The sequence below is a fragment of the Sciurus vulgaris genome (assembly GCF_902686455.1).
Source record: "Sciurus vulgaris genome assembly, chromosome: 2".
NCBI lineage: Eukaryota > Metazoa > Chordata > Mammalia > Rodentia > Sciuridae > Sciurus > Sciurus vulgaris.
This window is the reverse complement of record NC_136462.1, coordinates 186,568,209-186,592,644: the sequence shown is the minus strand read 5'-3', so window position 1 is coordinate 186,592,644 and position 24,436 is coordinate 186,568,209. Positions and strand designations below refer to the sequence as shown.

The following is a 24,436-nucleotide window of genomic DNA, read 5'->3' as shown; positions in this document are numbered from 1 at the left end:
TTCTTGGATAGGAAGAATTAATATTGTCAAAATGGCCATACTACCTAAAGTGCTATACAAATTCAATGCAATTTCAATTAAAATCCCAATGACGTACCTTACAGAAATAGAGCAAGCAATTATGAAATTCATCTGGAAGAATAAGAAACCCAGAATAGCTAAAGCAATCCTTAGCAGGAAGAGTGAAACAGGGGGTATTGCAATACCAGATCTTCAACTCTACTACAAAGCAATAGTAACAAAAACGGCATGGTATTGGTACCAAAATAGAAAGGTAGATCAATGGTACAGAATAGAGGACACGGACACAAACCCAAATAAATACAATTTTCTCATACTAGACAAAGGGGCCAAAAATATGCAATGGAGAAAAGATAGCCTCTTCAACAAATGGTGCTGGGAGAATTGGAAATCCATATGCAACAGAATGAAACTAAATCCATATCTCTCACCATGCACGAAACTAAACTCAAAATGGATTAAGGACCTCGGAATCAGACCAGAGACCCTGCAGATTATAGAAGAAAAAGTAGGTCCAAATCTTCACCTTGTTGGTCTAGGATCAGACTTCCTTAACAGGACTCCCATAGCACAAGAAATAAAAGCTAGAATCAACCACTGGGATAGATTCAAACTAAAAAGCTTTCTCTCAGCAAAGGAAACTATCAGCAATGCGAAGAAAGAGCCTACAGAATGGGAGAATATCTTTGCCAATCATACTTCAGATAGAGCACTAATCTCCAGAATCTATAAAGAACTCAAAAAACTCTACTCCAAGAATTCAAATAATCCAGTTGACAAATGGGCTAAGGAAATGAATAGACACTTCACAGAAGAAGATCTACAAGCAATCAACAAACATATGGAAAAATGTTCAACATCTCTAGTAATAAGAGAAATGCAAATCAAAACCACCCTAAGATTCCATCTCACCCCAATTAGAATGGCGATTATCAAGAATACGAGCAACAACAGGTGTTGGCGAGGATGTGGGGAGAAAGGTACACTCATACACTGCTGGTGGGGCTGCAAATTAGTGCAGCCACTCTGGAAAGCAGTGTGGAGATTCCTTAGAAAACTTGGAATGGACCCGCCATTTGACCCAGCTATCCCACTCCTTGGCCTATACCCAAAGGACTTAAAATCAGCATACTACAGAGATGCAGCCACATCAATGTTCATAGCTGCTCAATTCACAATAGCCAGACTGTGGAACCAACCTAGATGCCCTTCAATTGATGAGTGGATAAAGAAACTGTGGTATATATATACAATGGAATATTACTCAGCCATAAAGAATGATAAAATTATGGCATTTGCAGGCAAATGGATGAAATTGGAGAATATCATGCTAAGTGAGATAAGCCAGTCTCAAAAAGCCAAAGGACGAATGATATCGCTAATAAGTGGAGGATGACACATAATGGGGGGGGGGAGGGAAGGGTTAGTGTTAGGGTTAGAGTTAGGGTTAGGGAGGGGGGCAAGTATAGAGGAAGGAAGTACTGTATAGAGGGTAAAGAGGGGTGGGAGGGGTGGGGGGAAGGGAAAAAATAACAGAATGAATCAAACAACATTACTCTATGTAAATTTATGATTACACAAATGGTATGCCTTTACGCCATGTACAAACAGAGAAACAACATGTATCCCATTTGTTTACAATAAAAAAAAAATAGAGAAAAAAAAAAAAAAGAAGTGATAGGAGCACTATATGGAAAAAATAGTCTGGGTTTAAATCTCCACTTCACCATTGATAGCTGTACAACCAGAGACAGTATATTTAATTTCTCTAGTTACTTTGTAATTGATAAACATGTTTTATTTTTTTAGTAGCCTGCAGCAAATACTACCACAGATGGTTTAAAATATACTAAAGCTCCCCAAACTTACAAGTTGGGAGGAAACAAATTATTGAGTCATTGCTTACCATCCCCAACTACAACTTAGCATTGCCTAAGGAGCCAGGATGGGAGACCTCCGGGTAAAAAATCAGGGGGGAAGAGACACAAGAAGGGAGATAACTAATATTTGCTGAGTGCCTTTCTAATGTCCCACATGTTCTCTTGGATCTCCTAGCTGCCCTGAAGATTTTATGATTGGAGAAACTCACTCTGCCTGTGTAGCCAAGTGGTTAAGAGCAATACCCTGCATTGAAATCCCTGCCCTCCCACTGCATACTAATAGCTGCGTGACCACCGCTCTGTGTCTGTTTCTTCATCAGACTCAGAGGTACAAGCATCTGCTTCTTAGCGTGTTTGTGAGGATTAGATGAAATAAGTATGTGAAACGTCAAGCACAGTATCTGACACATAATCACCATTCAGTACAGCAAACTGTTATTCATTCTTTAGTTCTTTAGTTTTTTATGGTCAGTTAGTACCCCTACCCCCCCCCCTTTTCTTTTTTTTTGAGACAGCATCTTCCTGTGTTGCCTAGATTGATCTTGAACTCCTAAACTTGAGGGACCCACGTCAGCCTTTGGAGTGCTGGGTCTACAAGTACATGCCACCCCTCCTAGCTGTAGACTTAGTTTGTTTGTTTGTTTGTTTTTTACAACTAGGCTATGGAGTTTTTGTAGACTTTATTAACATTCACAAGTTGTGATTATAGATGAAGCAGGTGTATTATTTTTTATTATTTATTTATTTTGGGTACTAGGAATTTAATCCAGAGGCACCTACCACTGTTCTCCAGCCCTTTTTATTTTTAATTTTGAGACAGGGTCTCACTAAGTTGCTGAGACCAACCTCAAACCTTCAATTCTCCTGCCTCAGCCTCCAGAGTCACAAGGATTACAGGCACATGTCACTGTACCCAGCTAAAGCAAGTTTTTCAATGGCCATAGTAGACTTTTGTCAAACATTTGCATGCTTTCCTTTCATATTGGTCATCTTGAAAAACCTCATACTTATTCTGTGTTGTACCAGTTGCTCAAAATATGTATGGCCTTGTGATTATTTTTACAATCTGTAGATATTTTTGTTAAAACTGGAACTAGTATAGAGGTGAATACCTATATAATTAAAATTAATTATAAACATTTATTAAACACATTTTCATTGACCACTTATTACTTACTAGGCGCATTGCTAGGCACTTAGAATATAGCAGTGAACAAGTAAGACAGGGTCATTTCTCCATGGTATTTGTAATCTAGGGGGCAAAAAGTTCTCATCAGCCCCTTAGACTGTTTAAATAATGTGGTCCTAACTAAATACTGGTAAAACTGCGAAAGGAAAAAGGCAAATTTTGGAGTATTTGGTAGACATATCCAAACCTTCTATTGGTTCAATAAGATTACATTCTTGGCATGTTACCCAAAAGGAAAACAGGTGCTTTATTTATGAATAAAAAAGAGATTCTACTGAGGGAGATACCTACTCTGTACCTAGTGTGATGGCAAAACCAGCCCTTTTTTAAAAAAAAAAAATATTTTTAATTTTTTTTGGTACTTTTTGAACCCAGGGGCACTTGACTACTGAGCCACATCCTCAGCCCTATTCAGGGTCTTACTGAGTTGCTTAGTTCTTCACTTTTTTTTTTTTTTAATTTTTACAGACTGCATTTTGATTCATTGTACACAAATGGGGTACAACTTTTCATTTCTATGGTTGTATACAATAGTGCCTTACTTTTGCTGAGGCTGGCTCTGAACTCTTGATCCTCCTGTCTCAGCCTCCAAGTCACTGGGATTATAGGTCTGCGCCACTGCAACCAGCCAGCCCTTTTTTTTTTAATTTTTATTTTTGTATAGTTACAAGTTTTATTACTGTATGTATTATAATTATGAAACTGACAAAATATATATTGAGCTTAAGTCATTTAAATATTTAGCTGCCAGAAGTAATGTATAAATATATTTCTGAAGAGGCACTGAAAATTTTTCATAAGATTTTCTAATAATCTTTTTATCCTTATAAAACCAGCTCTTTAAATTTGAATTTGAATTAAAACAGAATTTCCTTTATTTTCTCTGTATGACTGTGACTTTGGAGCCTCTCATTCATGAGCTTGAAATTAGAGGCAGAGTTACATTAAACAACACAATTGAAAATGAGAAATTATTGAAAATGGTTATACATTAAAAATATTTGTTAGGGTTCATGTCTATAAAGTGTACTGATTTCTTCTAAAAAGTTTTGAAATATATGTATCTGTTCAATTTAACCTCTTAGTGTTAAATAATTGAAAATACATACAATTAAATAAATGAAATTATAGAGCCCTGAAATTCAAAAGAGCTTTAAAAATAATTTAGGATAGTCACCCTTCCAAAGTGAAAATGCCCTCAGCTGATCTTCTGACACTTCTGGTGATGGAGAATGTCTAACTGAAGACCAAGGGCCACAGGAATATAATATAAATGCAGAAATTTGTCATAAGATAGGAATGGTTGTACCTATGGCAAATTGTACTCAATATAAATTGTTTTCCCTAAATATCACTCTGACCAGCTAAAACTTTTCTTCTTCAAGCCAGTTTCTGCCTATGAATCTCTGGGGTTCCCCTTCCTATAAATTTTGGCACTGGATAGAGAAATATCCTTAGGTCTTTTAGTTTTCCAAATTTGTAATCAGTATGACAGCATATATTTTTAACTGTATTTATTTAGGAAGTATATATCAAGTGACTATTGTGTGCCAGTTACTTTACGAGGTTAAAGGAATGATAGCATTGAACAAAAGTCATTACCATCATGGAGACTTCAAGGTCATGAAGGAGCGTCTCAAGATACCACAGTCAAACATCAGGAAGAAGAGTAAAATTATGGCATTTGCTGGTAAATGTATGGAGTTGGAGATCATGCTCAGTGAAATAAGCAACGCCCTAAAAACCAAAGGCTGAACGTTTTCTGTGATAAGTGGATGATAATACATAACGGGATGAGGTGGTCGGGGTGGGGGGCAAGAGAAGAATGGAGGAACTTTGGATGGTGTAGAGGAAAATGGGGTGGGAGGGTTTGGGGGAAGGAAAGATAGTAGACTGAGACAGAGTTTTACCCTATGTACATGTATGATTACATGAATGGTGTGAATCTCCATTGTGTACAACCATAGAAATGAAAAGTTGTACCCCATTTGTGTACAATGAATCAAAATGCAGTCTGTAAAACTAAAAATTAAAAAAAAGTCCTTGCTTTTTTAAAATTTGAATTTAAAGGGCCATATACATCATCATAGTGGTTACAGAGTAGGTGTCTCCTTACATTGCATGATATTTTGTGCTTTATTTTACACATGAAGATTCTAAATTATCTAGTTCTGCATAATAAATTATCCTGGAAGTCAGCATCTTAAAACAGCAAACACTTAGTATCTAACAAAAACGGGCTAGGAATCTAGGCGGGGCCTCACAGGTCTCTCATGAGATAGCAGTCTAGCTATAGGCTGGGGATGCAGTCTGGTCCTGAAGTATTGACTTGGGAGAGGGAGGAACTGCCTCCAAGCTCACTCATGTGGTTGCTACCAGGCCTTCATCCTTTACTACTGTGCTCATCTTCAAGGTTAATGTTGGCTTCTCCTAGGAGAAGAAGTAGAGAAAGTACCCAAGATGGAAGCTGTGACTCTATGTAGCCTAATCTTGGGAGTGACGTTCTGTCACATCTGCCGTATTTTATTTGTTAGAAATGAGTCAGTAAGCTCAGCCCACATTCCAGGAGAGGAGGTTACACGAGGGTATGAATGCCAGGAAGCAGAGATCATTGAGGACTGTCTTAGAGGCTGTCTAACATGGAAGGTGAAGACACAACATAAATAAAAATAACATGTCAGATGGCAGTAAGTTCTGTGAAGAAATTGCCAACTGAGCCATCATTCAAGAACATGGGTGAAGTATTTTTTTTTTTTTTCAAATACTGAGAAGTTTATCATCCACTGCTCACTGCTAAAGAATCCCTAAGGAAGTAGGAAAATGAGTGCAGAAGGAAGGAGTGGGATGCAAGAAACAAGTCACAATCTGTAAATTCAAAATAGCTGTCTTTCTAAATGTTTTTTAATGTTTTCAGTTATAAGTGATGAATTTTGGGCAATGGAAATGATTGTTTTCTATTTTTTTATACTTTTTTGCATTTTTAATTTAAAGAGAATTTATAAGTATGCAAAGAAAGTACATTCTCTGATGCTCTTATAAATTTTTCTGGTCTTTGTCCATGCAAGAACTCTATTAATAGTTTAAAGTTGTAACAATAGTTAGCATCGATTTTTTACTCTGCTAAGCATTTTACATGTGTTATTTAATCCTCAGTAATTCTGTGAGAATTTATTAGTTCTATTTTGCAAATGAAAAAAATTAATGCTATGAAAGCTGAATAACTCTTTGATTATAACACTATTAAGTCGCACAACCAGGATAACATCAGTCATTGAGCAGCACAGTCAAAATAAAAACCCAGGGAGGGTTCTGAGAGGAGAGCTCAGCTTTTAATTGCTACACTGTTCTTCCTCTTCCTGTACCTAGTTTTGATTATTTTATTTTTGTAAAATTATTAAAGTGCTAGGGTTTCTCTTGAAAATAATTTGATGACGGTGTCTTACTGAATTTAGTATTTATAGAATTTTAGAAATGGAAGGGGTGTTAAAGAGCTAGTTCAGCTCTTTCATTTTATAAGGAAATGAAGACCCAGACAGTTTAACTGACGTGTCCAAGGTTATGTAGGTGATGACGGCAACATCCAGAAAACGAGTGGTCTGACTCCAATGTTAGTATTATTTCCTCTAGAATCTTACTGTTTATCCTCAGAAAACGTCGAGTTCTATTTGGAATGGCTTAAGAAAATTGTGTTTTGTCCAGAGATATTTATTCTGTAAACTGGCACTTAAATAACCATTATTTCTGATGTAAATACCTTCCATGGAAAAGAACAGCAGATATGAAGTCATTTGTAATATAATGTGGATGCAGAAGAGTGAAAGGAAATTATAATTCACCATGTTAGGTTCTATGAGAGGGGTGGAAACAGAATGATCAGCAGGACAGCCCACTTAGTATTTGGAAGAGGAGAAGTAGGGGTCATTAGAGGAAGTATCTTGGAGAAAGAAGTGTCTAAGTGAAGCCCAAATGACATTGAGACGGGTGGCATTGGAGTTGGATCAAGTCTGAGGAAAAGGATAATTCTGGTTTGGGGCATGTGGAGTTTGGGAAGTTGTGGGTCATCCAAGAGCAGATGTTCAGTGGGTGGCTGGCCCTGTGGCAAGAAAGCTGGCTGTGGGGATAGTTGGTATGTGAGGCGGGGCTTGAAGCAAATGAAACAGAGATCAGCACAGGACAGTGACTAGTCTGAGAGTTGGAGGGTTTAGGATAGCATGCAGCTTGGTGCCTTATAAATACTAAATGTGTATAAGTTCATTTATTTGATCAGCAACTATATTTCTTTCAAAATAATTGCATAATAAGCATTCCTTATTTGGTGATCAAAACATTATGAAGCAAGTACAGTTTTTTCATTATTCTGGGAGGCTTTTCTATTAAAAAGATTGGGAAGTGGAAGTGTTTGTATAATAGTCTTTCCTTTTTTTGTTCCTTTAAAAAGTTGTGTAAGTAACACACACACTTGTCATATCCAAAAATATGAAAGCATAGAGGATGCTTTTTTACTTTTCTCCTTACTCTCTTTCCACCACAGACCTTTGTAAAATGTCTTTCTATTTGGTGTTCCTAAGAGAAGCAGAGTTCTAAACAGTCTGATTCCTCGTGTTTGTCTTCGGCTCACAGTGGTTAATGTTGAGTGACTGCTCCCCGGGAGACGTACTTGCCTTAGTATGTCAACCTTAGTGGTGGGCAACCTTGATTTTATAGGAAGTTATTCAGCTTCCTATGTAATGAAAAGCTGAAGTCCTCCATTATGAACTTCAGATGCAGGAAAGGGTTGTCATTTTTAGGGTGTAGGAAATCACTGGCATGTGAATGCCTGTGTGTGTGTGTGTGTGTGTGTGTGTGTGTGCACGTGCGTGCACATGTACCCATGCACACACACATACAATGTAATGTCTCTGAAATGTCTTTGGTGATGCACTGACTTTTTAAGTCTGCAGCTTCTCACAATAATTAATCTTCAGGGAATGTTAGTGAGAAGAAGTCCTGTATCATTGCCTATTTTATTAGATTGATTATTTGCCCAGTTTTACTGCATACTATGAACTTAGGTTTCTAGAGTTGATATTTGGTCATAATTTAGAGGCAGACCTCATTAGAAGTATCAAAAGCCTAATTGTGTCTAATGGGCCTCTGAGGCATTTACCCATGTTAAATATGGGTAAAAATATGTACTTGAGGAAGATTGCTACTTGGTAGAGAGGATGAAAAGAAAAATCACATAATTGCTTTTTGTTTTGTTTTGTTTTTAGTTGCAGATGGACACAATATCTTTATTTTATTTATTTATGTGGTGCTGAGATTCAAACCCAGTGCCTCACGCATGCCAGGCAAGTGCTGTACCATAGAGCTACGACCCCAGCCCAACATGATTGCTTTTGATGTTTACAGCATACCACAGAATCTAGAGTTTCAATGAAAAATTAGACCAGAGCAAAATCACTGCAAAGGTATTTAGTGTTTCTTTGATTCTGATCTCATCCATCTTGGTAAAATGATAACCTTCATGGAATTAGTTGTAGAGTCAGAAACCTGGGAATCATCTTTAATTCTGTCCCTCATGTGCAATTCACCAGAGGGCCTGCTGATTTTACTTCCAACATGTACAGAAAACTCATCTCCACTGCTAACATCCTAATGCAGGACTAATGCAGGACTAATGCAGGACTTCTGTAGTAGCTTGCTGCTTTCTTTCTGCTACTACTCTTGCTTCACTCCCATCCATTCTACACTTTGAGTGTTCTTTCTGGAAACGTAAGTCAACTATGTTAGTTCCCTGCTTAAAACTCTTAAATGGCTTCCTACTACACTGAGCTTAAGTGTTTAAATCTTCTAAATCTGTTTTCAAGGCTATGTGCGGCATGGCCTTGCACTCATTAATCTCATCCTGTGCCCTCTCACTTCTGTTAAGTATCATCCATCTACTGCCTAGAGATCATAATTTTGTGGAGTATGTGTGTGTATTACTGGGCTTTGAACCCAGAGTCTTGCACATGGTAGGCAGATGGTCTACCACTGAGCTATATCTCCATTCCTCTTACATTATTTTGAGATGGAATCTGGCTAAATTGCCCAGGCTGGCCTAGAACTTGTGATCCTTCCACCTCAGCCTCTTGAATAGCTGAGATAACTGGTGTGTGCCAATATGCCTGGCTCATCTCTTCATTTGAACTAACTTTCTCTGTAGGCGTCCAAACTTAGACAGCTTCTGTATGTCCTCTCTGAACAAGTCTACATCTGCTTCTTTTTTTCCTATTCCTTTGGTTCCCAGATTTCTTTTGAAGTTTGATTTTTTTCTACATTATCTCTTGTTTATGGAATTCTTATTAGCAGTTAAATTTCACCTCACATCTATTTTATCGATAATGGCGGATTTTAGTTTTATTTCTTTGTTTAGCACTGCTCCTTGTATCCCAAGTCATCTTTTATTTCATGGCGTTTAATTTAACTTGGTATGGTACGACTTGTAGTCTCTCCCTCCTACCCCAGAATTCATGGTGGTAAAAATTCATGGAGCTCTTGCATACTCCCCAAATAAATTTATTTCGCCTTACTATGTCATAGTTTTAGGGGGATTTGGGATCCTACCTTTAAACTTATTTTTCCTTTTAAACTCAGGAGAAATTGCTTCAAAAAATTTGTGTTTTTGAATCTGATAGTGTAGTGAGAAATTTGTTGTAAATCTAATTTTCCATTTGTTATAGTTAGGACTCCTCTTCCTCCAACCTTAGACTGCAGAATTTTAATTCTTTATTTTTGATTTAAAAATTTCATCAGGTTGTATTTAGATGTTTCCTTTTCAGTATTGTTATAAGTCACGTGGCAGACATTCAACCTAACACCCTTAATGTGAGTGGTCCCTACAGCTGATCCCACATTTTATTATAGAGAACTCTTTTTCACAGCTTTGTGTTTCTGAGAACATTGGAAGATGCAGCTGTTCCCCTAGAACTTTATTTTCCTGACAATCACTGGCTCACTTTATTTAAAAATATTTTTTTAGTTGTAGATGACAAAATACCTTTATTTTATTTATTTTTACGTGGTGCTGAGGATCAAACCCAGTGCCTCATGCATGCAAATGCTCTACCTCTGAACTACAACTCCAGCCCCTCACTGGCTCACTTTTACTTCCACATCTAACTTCTACTATCTGTGAATTTAGGTTTGTTTCCTCCTGGGGTTCTGTGGGCACACTCACAATTTTAGAGGTCTTCCCAACTTTTTTGTTTTTGTACCAGGGATTGACCCCAAGGGCGCTTAACCACTGAGTCACATCCCCAGCCCTTTTTATTTTTTATTTTGAGGTGGGGTCTCACTAAGTTGCTTAGGGCCTCGATAAGTTGCTGAGGCTGGCTCAAATTTGTGATCCTCCCTCCTTAGCTTCCCGAATTGCTGGAATCACAGGCACATATCACCACACCTGGCTGTGGAGATCCCTTCTTCTGCATGGTTCAAATTGGAGCTTCTTTACAACAATCAGCATTGCCAACAATCAGTCCTAATGGCTTTTTTTTTTTGATAGACGTTGTCATGCTGTTCTTCTGATGGCATCTTTTCTGTTTATCCTGTGCTTCTGTGAACTTTTATATGTTTATGATATATATTCTTATGTTTATAATAAATTGCCTTTTATATTGGTCTTTTTTTTTGGGTGCTGGGGATTGAATCCAGGGCCTTTTCTTTCCGAGGCAAGCCCTCTATCAACTGAGTTATATCCCCAGCCCTATATTGGTCATTTTAAGAGACGAGAGAGGTACATTCTAATGTTCCATTATTTATGATGAACAGAAATCCCCAAATGCTTTTTAGTTACCTCTGAAAAGTATCAGACATCCAAGGAATTTAACAAACTATTCACAGAAGAGGAACTATAGGAGGCTTAACCAAATGGAAAAAACTTCTTCATTCTATGAAATTAGCAAATGTGTGTGTGTATGTGTGTGTATGTGTAAAGGGGGTTATGATCAGGAGTATATGGGGAGAGTATGTGAGAGAGAAAGAGAATTGAATGTTAGCAAGGTGTAGAAGTACACTTTTGTGGAATGCAGAGTGGCATAACCCTCAGTGCAGTTTGGCAATATAGGCCTTTAAAATGTCCATATTCTTTGATCCTTTATCCCAAGGAAATAATTAAGGATGAAGACAATTTTTATATAAAAAATGATATAAAGTGAATAAAAATATGTTCAGATACCTGATAGTAGGTTAATTTTTAAATTATGACAACTCTATGCAATTAACAAAATTCAGCAAATGAAATAAAACTAACAAAAATGAATGTTTAAAAAGATGTTAATGGCAGGGAAATTGTTCATGTAACAATACTAAGTGAGAAAACTTGCTCTAAAAACAGATTTATCTTTTTTAAATATTTTTAGAATACTATTTTATTTATAAGACTTCTATTTACATAGAAGTATAAAAATATTTTTTAATTCATTTTTATTGTAAACAAATAGGATACGTCTTGTTTCTCTGTACATGAAGTAAAGGCATACCATTTGTGTAATCATTACCTTTACCTAGGGTAATAGTTTTTGATTCATTCTGTTATTTTTTTTCTTCCCCCTTCCACCCCTCTTATCCTTCTATACAGTCCCTCCTTCCTCCATTCTTGCCCCCCTCCCACCCCCCATTATGTGTCATCATCCGCTTATCAGCGAGATCATTCGTCTTTTGGTTTTTTCAGATTGGCTTATCTCACTTAGCATGATAGTCTCCAGTTTCATCCATTTGCCTGCAAATGCCATAATTTTATCATTTTTTATGGCTGAGTAATATTCCATCATGTGTAAAGAAACTGTATCACAGTTTCTTTATCCATTCATCAATTGAAGGGCATCGAGGTTGGTTCCACAGTCTGGCTATTGTGAATTGAGCGGCTATGAACATTGTTGTGGCTGTATCTCTGTAGTATGCTGATGTTAAGTCCTTTGGGTATAGGCTGAGGAGTGGGATAGCTGGGTCAAATGGTGGTTCCATACCAAGTTTTCTAAGGAATCTCCACACTGCTTTCCAGAGTGGCTGCACTAATTTGCAGCTCCACCAGCAATGTATGAGTGTACCTTTTTCTCCACGTCCTCGCCAACACCTATTGTTGCTTGTATTCTTGATAATCACCATTCTAATTGGGGTGAGATGGAATCTTAGCATAGTTTTGATTTGCATTTCTCTTATTACTAAAGATTTGAGCATTTTTTCATATATCTGTGGATTGCTTATACATCTTCTGTGAAGTGTCTGTTCATTTCCTTAGCCCATTTGTTGATTGGGTTATTTGTATTCTTGGTGTAGAGTTTTTTGAGTTCTTAATATATTCTGGAAATTAGTGCTCTATCTGAAGTATGAGTGGCAAAGATTTTCTCCCACTCTGTAGGTTCTCTTTTCACATTGCTGATAGTTTCCTTTGCTGAGAGAAAGCTATTTAGTTTGAATCTATCCCAGTTATTGATTCTTGCTTTTATTTCTTGTGCTATGGGAGTCCTGTTAAGGAAGTCTGATCCTAAGCCAACATGTTGAAGATTTGGACCTACTTTTTCTTCTATAAGATGCAGGATCTCTGGTCTGATTCCAACGTCCTTGATCCATTTTGAGTTGATTTTTGTGCAGGGTGAGATATAGGGGTTTAGTTTCATTCTGTTGCATATGGATTTCCAGTTTTCCCAGCACCATTTGTTGAGGAGGCTATCTTTTCTCCATTGCATATTTTTGGCACCTTTGTCTAGTATGAGAAAATTGTATTTATTTGGGTTTGTGTCCGTGTCCTCTATTCTGTACCATTGATCTACCTGTCTATTTTGGTGCCAAAAAAACAGATTTATCCAGATTATAATTTAAAAAATATTTTTTTGTAGATGGGACATAATATCTTTATTTTTTTAATGTGGTGCGGAGGATTGAACCCAGTGCCTCACACGTGCAAGGCAAGCACTCTACCACTGAGCCACAACCCTAGTTCATATTCACATTATAATTTCTCTAAGAAAACATGCAAATAAAAATAAAAATTAGCAGTTACAATTGTTACGATTTGAATTCTGTAATTTTTTGTCCTATAGTCATATACTCGTCTGTATTTTTTACTTTTCTATACAAAATATAATCAGGAGTGAAAAATCAGCAGTATTTTTAAAATTGCCAATCTGCCCTATAGAGAAATGTGAATGACCAATAATCATATGAAAATGTTTAATTGCAGTAGTATAATAAATAAAAGAATGAGCCAGATGCATACCTGTAATCCCAGCTACTCAAGAGACTGAGGCAGGAATGTTGCCAGTTCAAGGCCAGCCTGGGCAATTTAGTGAAACCCTGTCTCCTAATAACAAAAAGAACTGGGGATGTGTAAAGTATCCCTGAGTTCAATCTTCAGTACTGAAAACAAATAAATAAAAATGAAAAGAATACACAATAGCATGAGAAGTATTTGTTACATATATTTAAGTGAAAAATAGTACCAATATATTCAGTATGATCCCATTTGGGTTAAACTTATTTGTATAAAAAAATGTTGACAGTGCTTATTCTGGATAGTGGATGTTTTGGAGGTCACTTTAAATTTTCTTCTTTATGTTTATTTTGATTGTATGAATCCCCTTCTCCTACAGTCTTATGTACACTTCTGTATTTTCTAATTTCCCTATATTGAATGTATATAATTCTTATAATTGAGGACTTTTTCCCACAAATTAAAAAACAAATTAATCTTTCTGTCCTCTACCATGTATTTTCATCTTTTAAAACATACTTAACATATTTAACATGGACGTTAGATTAAGAGAACTTTAAAGTGATTTATTTCTCTTTTGTTTAAAGTGGTAGACTGGAATGTATCAAAGATCTCTCTTTTGTAGAATGTTGATCACATAATTGCAAAGTGATGGAAAACTGCCTTTGTGTCATTTAAAAAAAAAGATTTTTGAACTTTTCATTTTAAAAAGTTGAGATATATATATATGTATATATATATAAATATACATATTTTAAATATATAGTTCAATCAGTTTTGACAAATGTTTATAATGATATAAACACCATCCCAAGCATATGTAGAACATTTTTGTCACCCTGGCAAAGTTCCTTCATGTACCTGTTAGTCAGTCTTCATCATTCTGATTTTTACTACAATAAATTTTCTCTTTTCTAGAACTCCATAAAGCAGAATCATATAATTGTTCTTTGTGTCTATCTTCATTTGCTCAACATGATTTTGAGAACTATCTATGATATGTGTATTAGATAAATATTTTTCTTTTTATTGGTAAGTAGTATTCCACTCTATGAATACCACAATTTGTTTATCCATTCTTATGTTGACAGACATGTGTCCAGATTTTGGTTCTTTTAAAATTGAGTCTGGTTAGTTTGCAGCTGTGTCATAAACTTAAGCATTCCATCTGCTTCCCTTTTCCTGTCTAGCAGAGCTTGCAAACCAGGCTTTTGCCCTGCAATTAAGGCTGGTTTCCAAGAGCTTGTAGCTAGGACCACCAGAGAGAGAGCAGAGAACAAAGCTGAAGCAGGCCTGTCAGGTCCCAGACAGATGCCTCAGTATTTCAGCTTTGGGACATAGAATGGCATCCTGAAAACTCAAGGGAACTGAGTGCAACTAGAACTGAGGAAATGTGGAGGGAGAAGTACAGTCATTCAGTTAGCTTATTGAAAACACTTGAAGGGTGGGGAATTGTAAGGGCCCTGAAGACAGGACCTCCTTAGGCAGTAAGCAGGACCAAAGAAACAGCCCTTTCTACCTGCCATGTTAGAAGAGCTTTCTGGTTATGGAAGGATTTATGGCAAAACTCATGGCATGAGAGTGAGTCTACCATGGATGGTATGTGGACCTGTGCTAAAGGAATCTTCTGGCTGTTTGGTGTTGGACTTGGTCAGCAAGCAGTCCATTCCACGTACATCATAACGCAGCTCTTCCCCTCCTGGGACTATTGTCCAGCTCTTGCCTCACTGTGTCAGGTTCTTACCTGATTATTCTGGCCCCTCTTTTTCCTTTTCAACTTCAAGTTTCTGGTAAAGACAAAACAAAACAAAAACTCAATAATGACTCAGAACTTCTAACTTTACATTGGCTAGCATTTCCTGCCAAAACACTGACCCTAAGAACCTGCCAGAAGATATTTTTATTACCTTTAGTTTCATTATAGATGACAAAATAGATGGAATTGAATATCTGTTTCCCAGAATGTGGTTGATAGCTGTTTATTTCAACACCAGATAGTATTTTCTGATTAAAGTTATTTATAGGGCAATTTGATTCTTAAAGCCCTTTCTGATTTTGCTGGATCACCTCAGACCATGAATCTCACACGGTTTGTGTATTGAGAGGCGGTGAAAACCGAAACTTGGAAAAGTTGGTGCCAGACACAGACTCTGAAGCAGTCACGGTCCCTCAGACTCAATCCACAGTCTCTGTGACGTTTACTTTTGTAGAATATGCGATTGTCACGAAATGGCTAGTCTCACAGAGCCCCATAGATTTTTTTCCTACATTACTAGGTTGTCTTCAATTCTAATTTTGATGTGAGAGCATAGAATAGATTGTGTCTTGCCAAAGGAATATTTATAATATCAAGTAATTATTCTCTCAGTTGATCAAGTGACAAATTTTAGCCAAAAATTTTTAAAGATTTTTTTTCAACGTCTTTCTCTTTAACCTCCCACCAAATTACAGTTGACACCTTAACTTCTGACTAACCAAGCTTCTTTTCAGAAGACTCATTGGCAAAGTAGCTAGTGTTTCATAACAAATTGGGGAAGGGGGAATTTGACCTATATTCTGCAAAGTCTTTTTTAAACAACTTAAGAATCAGCAAACATATAGAGTTCTTGTATATCAACTCCTTTACTAGGAACTGATGATGATGAAAATTAATTACAATTCAAAGAAATGAAAACCCTTGAGTTTGAACCTTTCTTATAGACAGAGCAAACAATTAGACCTTGAACAATTGACCCATTCTCTGGAACATGAGTATTGTATTCTCCATGGCAAATGTAAACTTCATATTTGTGAATTAATTCAGGTGTTAGAAAATTACCACAGAGATACAGACAATTAGAGGAAGTTAGTGTACTACTTTATCAAAGATGTTTTCAGATAACATCAAAATTATATCATCAAATGAAAAGGGTTGGAGTCTTAATATTATAAAGATGGCGATACTAACCAAAGCAATCTAAAGATGCAATGAGTCTCTACCAAAATCTTAGTGACATTTTTTGCAGAAATGGAAAAAGTGATCCTCAAATTCATATGGGATTGCAACAGACCCTGAATAGTCAAAATAATCCTGAAAAAAATTGAAGTTTGAAGACTCAGATGTCTCAATTTCAAATTTTTCTACAAAGCTATAATAACCAAAACAGTGTGGTACTATCAATATGAAGACATATAGATCAGTAGAATAAAATTGAGAGTCTGGAAGTAAACCCATCTCTGTGGTCATTTTGTGGGGGGAGGGGAACTGGGGGTTGAATCCCAGGGGTGTTTTGAACTTTATTCCCAGCCCTTTTTATTTTTAATTTTGAGACTGGGTCTTGCTAAATTGCTTAGGGCCTCGCTAAGTTGCTGAGACTGTCCTTGAACCTGTGATCTTCTTCCCTCAGCCTCCTAAATTGCTGGAATTACAGGCACGCGCCACCATCCCTGGCATGGTCAATTGCTTTTTGAGAAGAATGTGAAGACCATTTGATAGGGAAAGAACAATCTTTTCAACAAATGGTATAGGGACAATTGGATGTTCATATGCAATAGAATGAAGTTGGACCCCAACTTCATACCATATACTAAAGTTAATTCAAAATGTGTTAAAGATTGAATTTTAAGGCCCCAAACTACAAATTCTTAGAAGAAAACATATGGGTAAATGTTCATGACCTTGGATTTGATCATGGATTCTTACTGATGACTCAAAAGCACAAGCAATGAAGTCGGGCATAGTTGCACTTATCTGTAATCCAAGTTACTTCAGAGGCCCAGGCAGGAGGATTTTTTTTTTTTTTTTTTTCTTTTTTGTGGTGCTAGAGATTGAGCCCAGGGCCTTGTCCTTACGAGGCAAGCCCTCTACCAACTGAGCTATATCCCCAGCCCAAGGCAGGAGGATTTTAAGTTTAAGCCAGCCCTAACAATTTAGCAAGGCCCTGTCACAGACTTGAAAAATAAATAATTAAAAAGACTGGCAATGTAACTCAGTGGTAAAGGGTTCCTGGGTTCAATCCCCAGTACCACAAATCAAACAAACAAAAATCCCCACTGTGTAATGAAAGAAAAAAGTAGATTTGGCTACTTCAGAATTTAATTGTTCATCAAAGGACACCATCCTGTAAGTTGAAAGAAAACTTACAGACGAAGGGGGAAATCATTTGCAAATCTGAAAAGGGACTGGTATCCATCATCTTACAACTCAACGACAAAGAGACAAACCAATTAAAATATGGGCAAAGGGCTTAAATAGACATTTCTCCAAAGGAGATGTACATGAAAAAATACTCCATCCCTTTAGTCATTAAAGAAATGCCAGTCAAAACCATAATGAGATAACTCTTGATAACTACTAAGATGACTATAATTTTAAAACAAAACACCAGGAAATTACAAACATTGGTGAGGATGTGGAGAAATTAGAATTCTTGAACTTTGCTGGTGGGACTGTAAACTAATGCAACTACTAGTGCTTATGGGTCTGAAAACAGTTTGGCACTTTCTCAAAAAGTTGAATATAAAGTCACAATATTATCTAGCAATTGCTCTTTTAAGTATATGTCCAAAATAATTGAAAACATGTATTCAAGCAAATATTTGTTCACTTATGTTCATAGCAGCACTATTAATAGTAGCCAAAAGGTGGAAATAACCCAAATGTCCATCAGTGACTGACTCAGTGGGCAAAATGTGATATATTTGATAATGGAATACTTTCAAGCCATAAAAATGATTCAAGTAGGGACACATACTACAATATAGGTGAAACCTGAAACATTGTGCCAAATGCAAGAAGGTCAACACAAAGAATTACTATATGATTGCATTTGGATGAGATACCCAAAAGAATCAAATTTGTGGAAACATAAAGGATAATAGTGGTGTCAGGGGCTAGAAGAGGTGGAATGGAGGTGGCTGCTTAATGATTACTGAGTTTCATTTTGAATTGAAAATATTTGGGGACTAGGTAGAGGTAATGCTTGACAGCATTGTGAATGTTCTGAATGCCACTAGATTGTACATTTTAAAATGGTTTATCATATGTGAATTTTGCCTCAGTGTAAAAAATTACATCATATGGTTTCTGTGATCTCACAAGTATCTGTGACTTTGCTGTCATAGTTACCTTGTGACTGTTGGAACCTTATACTTTGTAGCATTAGTAATTAGGAAGTTCTTTCCAGCTGTGGGCAGGAAATCTTGAAGACAGACAATCCCAAATGGGTTTCTCCTATAATAACAATTAAGGAATGTAGTTTTGCTCTTTCATTTTTATTTGTTGAATCTGGAAAAACTTCTACCTTGAATGGGTCATTGGTTATTTTAAAATCTAAACTGATATTGGTTGGTTTCTTCATTTAATTTGAAAAACAGGTTTAAAATAACTTCATATTATTTAGAAATGAAGTCGTTTTGGGTCTTATGAAAATATATAGTAATTTTTAAAAAATCTTAGAAATATTTATGGATTTACGGTTATATATTTCTGGAGGTTTTCTATGTTGCACTACTAGGAATTTTTGTGACACTTTCTAAAACCTTTGCAAATGCTTTTTCTTGTCAGAATTGATGTCAGGAAAAGGAAAATTCTGTTTTCAGATCAGTCAAGCAGAGTTTGTATAAAACTAAAAACATTTTTAAAAACCTTATGTCACTCTTGATTTTTTGAAATAGGAGCCTTAAATTATATTCTGGCAAAAGATCTGAGCTTGAGGAGAGCTTTCTATTCAGAAAAACAGGAGTGCTTTGCTATTGATCTAGAAACTTTTCTTTATGAATGAGGCTGATGATGTTTGTTCCATAGTCAGTGCTGTGTTTTACTGCCACTTGTTTCTCTGGAAAATGTATTCAAGGATAGTTTTGTTGCACACACTAACCTGATTACTGGCATGATAAGCTATTGTTTAGCTGTGAACTAAACAATGTTAAGTGTCTATAGTAGATTGAACCCACAGCTTTTGACATTATTAGCATCATGTTCTAATAGATTATGGAGTAGAAGAATTGCCTTGCTTGAGGAAGGGCTTTAAGATTTTAAAGTTGGAAGGGATCTGGTAAGCCCAGCAAAATATCTGAAATAAATGTAATTAGCTGAAGTAGCGTGTATATATGAGTAGTCAGCTTTAAAAAATTATTACTTTTGATTTCCTCCAAATTAAAAAGATTTCTTTTTTTCTGATATTCATAGGATAATTTCTTAAATGAGAAAAGGCCAGCTTTTAAATTGTAGAGAATTAGAAGTTAGGTTTTTCAATAAATTATGAATCAGGAAAAATTTTCAACAAGAGCTAATTTAACTAGAAATGAAGCTACTTTAATTAGACATACCAGGAAAGCAGTAAAAGAAAGTGAAATAGGTGGATGAGACTTTATCTTACTGTGAAATTATATTTATTCAGAGACTCCTGCCTACAAAAAGCAGGATAGCACATAGTGCATTTCCTTGAGTAATTAATGTAACTAACCTTTCTATGCCTCATTTTCCTTATCTGGGTGATTAGAATAATAGAATCTACCTGCTAGGGTCATTATAAGGATTGAATCAGTTAATGAGGTTAAAGCTTTTTAGTTCAGTGCTTGATGCATAATGTAAAAGATAAGTGTGTTTTAAAGATCTAAGAAGGCTGGTGATAACTGTTAACACTTTGGTGGGTATGCTTTTTTGAAGGGCAAAGCTGTTTGTGTTCACAGATGCTCGTAGTCCAGACCCTCTGTAATGTACCAAGGTCTGGATATCTGTCTGGAGTTCTGACACCTTCCAATATACTCACACTGGGGATGTTTTACTACTGAAGGGGTATTTTAACCAAAGAGAATGCTTTGGGAAAAAAAGAAAGAACTCAAGAGCAATGGTTTTTTTAAGTGTTTCCCAAGTAATTTTAAGATTCCATGAAGCATCTCTGGTGGTTTGTTGGAAATCCATTTATTGTTTCATTCATTCACCAAGGATTATTGTGTGCAGAATGGGACAACATAGGGATAAGGGTCAGAGACAAAAATAGAGAGAACAGAGTATATTAGCCTGGAATTCACAGTATGAGCCAATTTTGTGACTTATACCAGGAAGCCCCCAGGACTTTGAATATAAAAACATGAGAAAGTAGTAGTACATCCTTAAAGGTGTGCATCCTTAAAGTTTAAGGCCACATCTCAGTTAATATTAATATTTCTGCCAAGCCACCTCAAACTTAGCTCGGAAAGAGGGATGAAAACTCACTGATGGGAAAAACGTAAAAATTACAGGTTTTAATGGATCATCTTATTCTGATTTGTTTTCAGACAGAATCGAGTTTACCTTACTTCCATTTATGTTCTAGTTTCTATTAGCATTTTAATAGTTTTAAATTACTAGTTTGTATTTTGATAACTTTTAAAATTCTATTTGTATATAGTTATGAAAATGAATTAGGAAGTGAAATTGGATAACTCAGATTCCTAGAATGTGCCTTATCTCCTTGTGAAGTGATGATGGTCATTCTTTTATAGAACTGAATTGTACCTGCCAAAGCAACAAGTGACCCTTTAAAGATGCATATGGGACTGCATAAAGTGAAGGGACTGGAAAAAAACAATGAAGTAAGGGAAAAGTATGCTTTTCAGGTAAGTTATGTGCTTCTGAATTTTAACTAAATTCTTGCTATATCAATTACTGTAACTTTGTAATACCTACGTTATTACAACCATATTTAGTCTTTGAATTGCTATTAAACATTCTTTATTTTGTCTTCCCTCAGTTTTTATCCCTGAACTCTTTGATCAAATTATTACTTTTGGGATTAATCTAAAAATCTGAATTGAAAGTATAACTAGGCGATTTCTTTTTTTTTTTTTTTTTTTGGGTACTGGGGATCGAACCCAGGGCCTTGTGCTTGCAAGGCAAGCACTCTACTGACTGAGCTATCTTCCCAGCCCCGCAATTTCTTAGATTGCTTGTTATATTGTAGGTTTATCATTGAATATCATAAAAGTAGAGTTGTGTGTTGTATCTCTGTGATATGCAGGTTTAGGCCAAGTGTCAACTTTTAGTCTGAATGCAAAACTTATGCTTTGAAAACAAGTTTGAATACCAATTATTCAAGCCATATTCTCTAACTATGATATGTGTGGCACTCTGAATAGGAAACATTTTTAATAATTTAATATAGAAGATAAAGACAATCAGGCATGATGGTGTACACCTGTAATCCCAGCAACTCAGAAAACTGAGACAGTAGGATCACAAGTTCAAAGCCAGTCTGAGCAACTTAGCGAGACCCTAAGCAACTTAGTGAGACCCTGTCTATAATGAAAAATGGGCTGGAGATGTGACTAAGTGGTTAAATATTCCTGTGTTCAGTCCCTGGAAACAAAAACAAAAACAAGACTAACAGTATAAATAGATATAGACTATATATGATGAAACAGATATACCTTAGTACAACTTTTTAAATAAAAGGAAATTTTTTACATTGTTTTCCTTTATGAAGTTTTGATGGTATAGGATGCTGGGAGCTATATACTACAGCATCCTTAACACAACTCCGTGGCAACATCATTCCTCCACAAACCTGTGGTAATTTCCCCATAGTTGTAACCTCTGGAATTTTCTTCCTCATGATGGTAGGGGTGGGGAGTTGTCTTCCCTGTGCTTCAGTAATGAATTGCAGCAGGGCTTCTCTTGGATATATAATATCTTCCAGCCTGATCATTCTTTAACTCTGAGGTTTTTTTTTTTTTTTTCCCACATAAAAGAGTTTATTAAGCAAACAGAATGTCTCCCTGCAGGGTAAGAGAGAAAATGAGAGGACGAGAGAGAGTGAGTGCGCATGCAAGAGAGAGTGAAATGGAGGAGAGAGAAAGTGAGGAGGAGAGAGAGAGTTTAACTCTGAGTTTTAAAAATGAGTAAAACTCTTTCATGGCATTGTTTATAGACCCTCTAACCTGATATAGGACAAGTTTCTTGTACACACATTTTCTAATGCTTACCCTCACCCTGACTCTGCCCCGTTTGTGTTTCAGTTAGTCCAGAAATGCTCCTGCTTCCAGACCATTGTACTTGTTTCTCTGCCTGGAATCCTCGCCTGTCTTCTTCGGGTTTCTGCCCCATTACCTTATCAGTGATGCCTTCCATGACACCATCAATTGAAAAAGACACATTACCACACCCTGGAATCACTCTATCCATTTTAATTTTCTCCACGTCATTTACCAACATTTGACTGTTTGATGGGCTGTCTCCCTTCCCTCCCTCCACACCCATACATTTTGACTGCCTGAGCTCCCCAAGGGCAAGAACTTTATCTCCAGGATCTAAAACAGTGCTGGAGAATAGATGCTTAGTAGGTATTTATTTAGTGAATGAATGAAGTGTTAGGAAGAAGAAGTAAACATGGAGATCGTGTGATTGAATTGAAAATGATGAACAGAAAAACATCATGGAGGAAGCATCTTAAATTACATATTTAAAGTCTAATAAACAAGAGGGCTTAAATGCCATTATCAAAAATAGCTCTTTGATATAGAAAGTAATTTCTATTCCACTTCAGGAGTATAAGTGGCAGATCAGGTATTTATACCAGAAACAGACATGGAATATTATTTAAACAGAAATGACTAGGAAAGCTTTCGATAGTAAAAAATAGAGAGTTAAGAAAAAAGAGAGTGGTCCCAGTGGGAGGGAACTTGAAAGAATTCAGTGGTCAGGACAAAGGATATCAGATAGGCCATAGCAATGCCTGTTGGGTTAGGGGTCTGGTAGGATGGTGACATTGGGTATGATTACCAGAGTTTGACATAGGGGGATGTAGGTGACAAGAGTAAAGTCATGTTGGAATCACCAGAAATTTTGTTTGATATCCATCTCTGTACCTACTGCCTGGTAACACTGAGCCATTTTGCCTAACATCAGCTTACTAGGTCTCTCCCACACCACTCCTACCTTTATGGCCAATTAATTTCCCCCTCTTTTTGCTTAACATGTTCCTGGTAGGCAAAGAGGTCCTAGAAGATGGATATTCCTACCTATTATATCTAAAACTTTTAACAGCATTTCTAAGTCCCATGATCAAATCTCCCAAAGTCCACAATCCAATGTCTTTGTCCGATTACAAGCAAGTCTCTATTAAAGTCCAAATTCTTTCTACATTTTCAATTGTGCTCCTCAGAGTGTTAGCTGAAATACAACCCGCATGCAGTTCCCTGCCTAGTTTTTCCCAAGAATTAAGTGATTCTTTTTCAGAAAACCATGGACAGACTTCTTGAATCGCCTCTAAGAATTGAGCAAGATGAGCTCGTTTTACAGATTTTCCTGTTTTTCGATAGTTTTCAAGATAGCTAAGTAAATTTCCCTCTCTGTAGAGAGCAAATTCCACATGCTTAACATCACACCATGAAAGATTCCTCTCTCTTCCTCTCAATAAGCTATTCACATGCTCGTGTTTTCCACGAGAGAGGGCCGTTACCCACCTGTAATCTGCCTCTTCTGTATTCCTCTTGAACAGTCTGTTCTAGGTGCCAGTTATCTCTGTACATCCCTCGTGGGCGAGGAAAAGGGTTCCTTTCAGAGGGATGGGCTGGCTGTAAACTAATTGCTAAGAAATATATCATCAAGAAAAATGGAGACAATTATCTTTAGAATGGGACATGACGAATTGAGCCATTTATAAGGGTCTGGATCTAACAGATATTTTGATATTGTACACATCATGCTTTTTCTATGTCATATTTAAGATCTTTTAAAATAAATCTCTCACTTTTAAAGGTGAATACCATTTGACTCAGTAATTGCATTTGTAGGAATCTATCTTGCATATAGCCTCATACAGGTATGCAGGTAATCATAGATCACCTCAGCCTCTGTCAAACTCTCATGCATGCTTCCCATTTCAACAGCACTTGGACAGAGACTAATGACCTCTCATTTCCATCAGTCTGTTGAGGCCATGGGTCATGTCTCCCTCCACTGACTTGGTATTAACTCCCTATTTCTGTGTCTAAACTGCAGTGGGCTGGAGACATTTGCATAGAAGCTAACTATATTTCTGGTCAGGTTTCCTCTTCTGAACTCCAGCAACTTTTTTCTTCCCATTTGCAAATATGAATGGTTACACATTTGGCATTGCCTTTTGAAGCTCTTTCAATAATTGAATATACAGT

At 36.5% G+C, this 24,436-nt stretch overlaps 1 protein-coding gene across 10 annotated transcripts in view; it reads left to right on the top strand.

Annotated features, from left to right (window-relative positions):
- The window catches only part of ZHX3 (zinc fingers and homeoboxes 3), a 126,188-nt gene that overhangs the window by 22,729 nt on the left and 79,023 nt on the right, over positions 1 to 24,436 (top strand). For 4 of the 10 annotated variants that reach the window (XM_079126906.1, XM_079126908.1, XM_079126910.1 and 1 more), the window contains exon 2: positions 20,789 to 20,902. The gene's annotated coding sequence lies outside the window, so the exon portion shown is untranslated. Of the gene's footprint in view, positions 1 to 6,209; positions 8,541 to 10,743; positions 10,847 to 14,239; positions 14,354 to 20,788; positions 20,903 to 24,436 lie in introns of those variants that run through there. The other 6 variants (XM_079126902.1, XM_079126903.1, XM_079126905.1 and 3 more) reach the window with 5 other exon arrangements.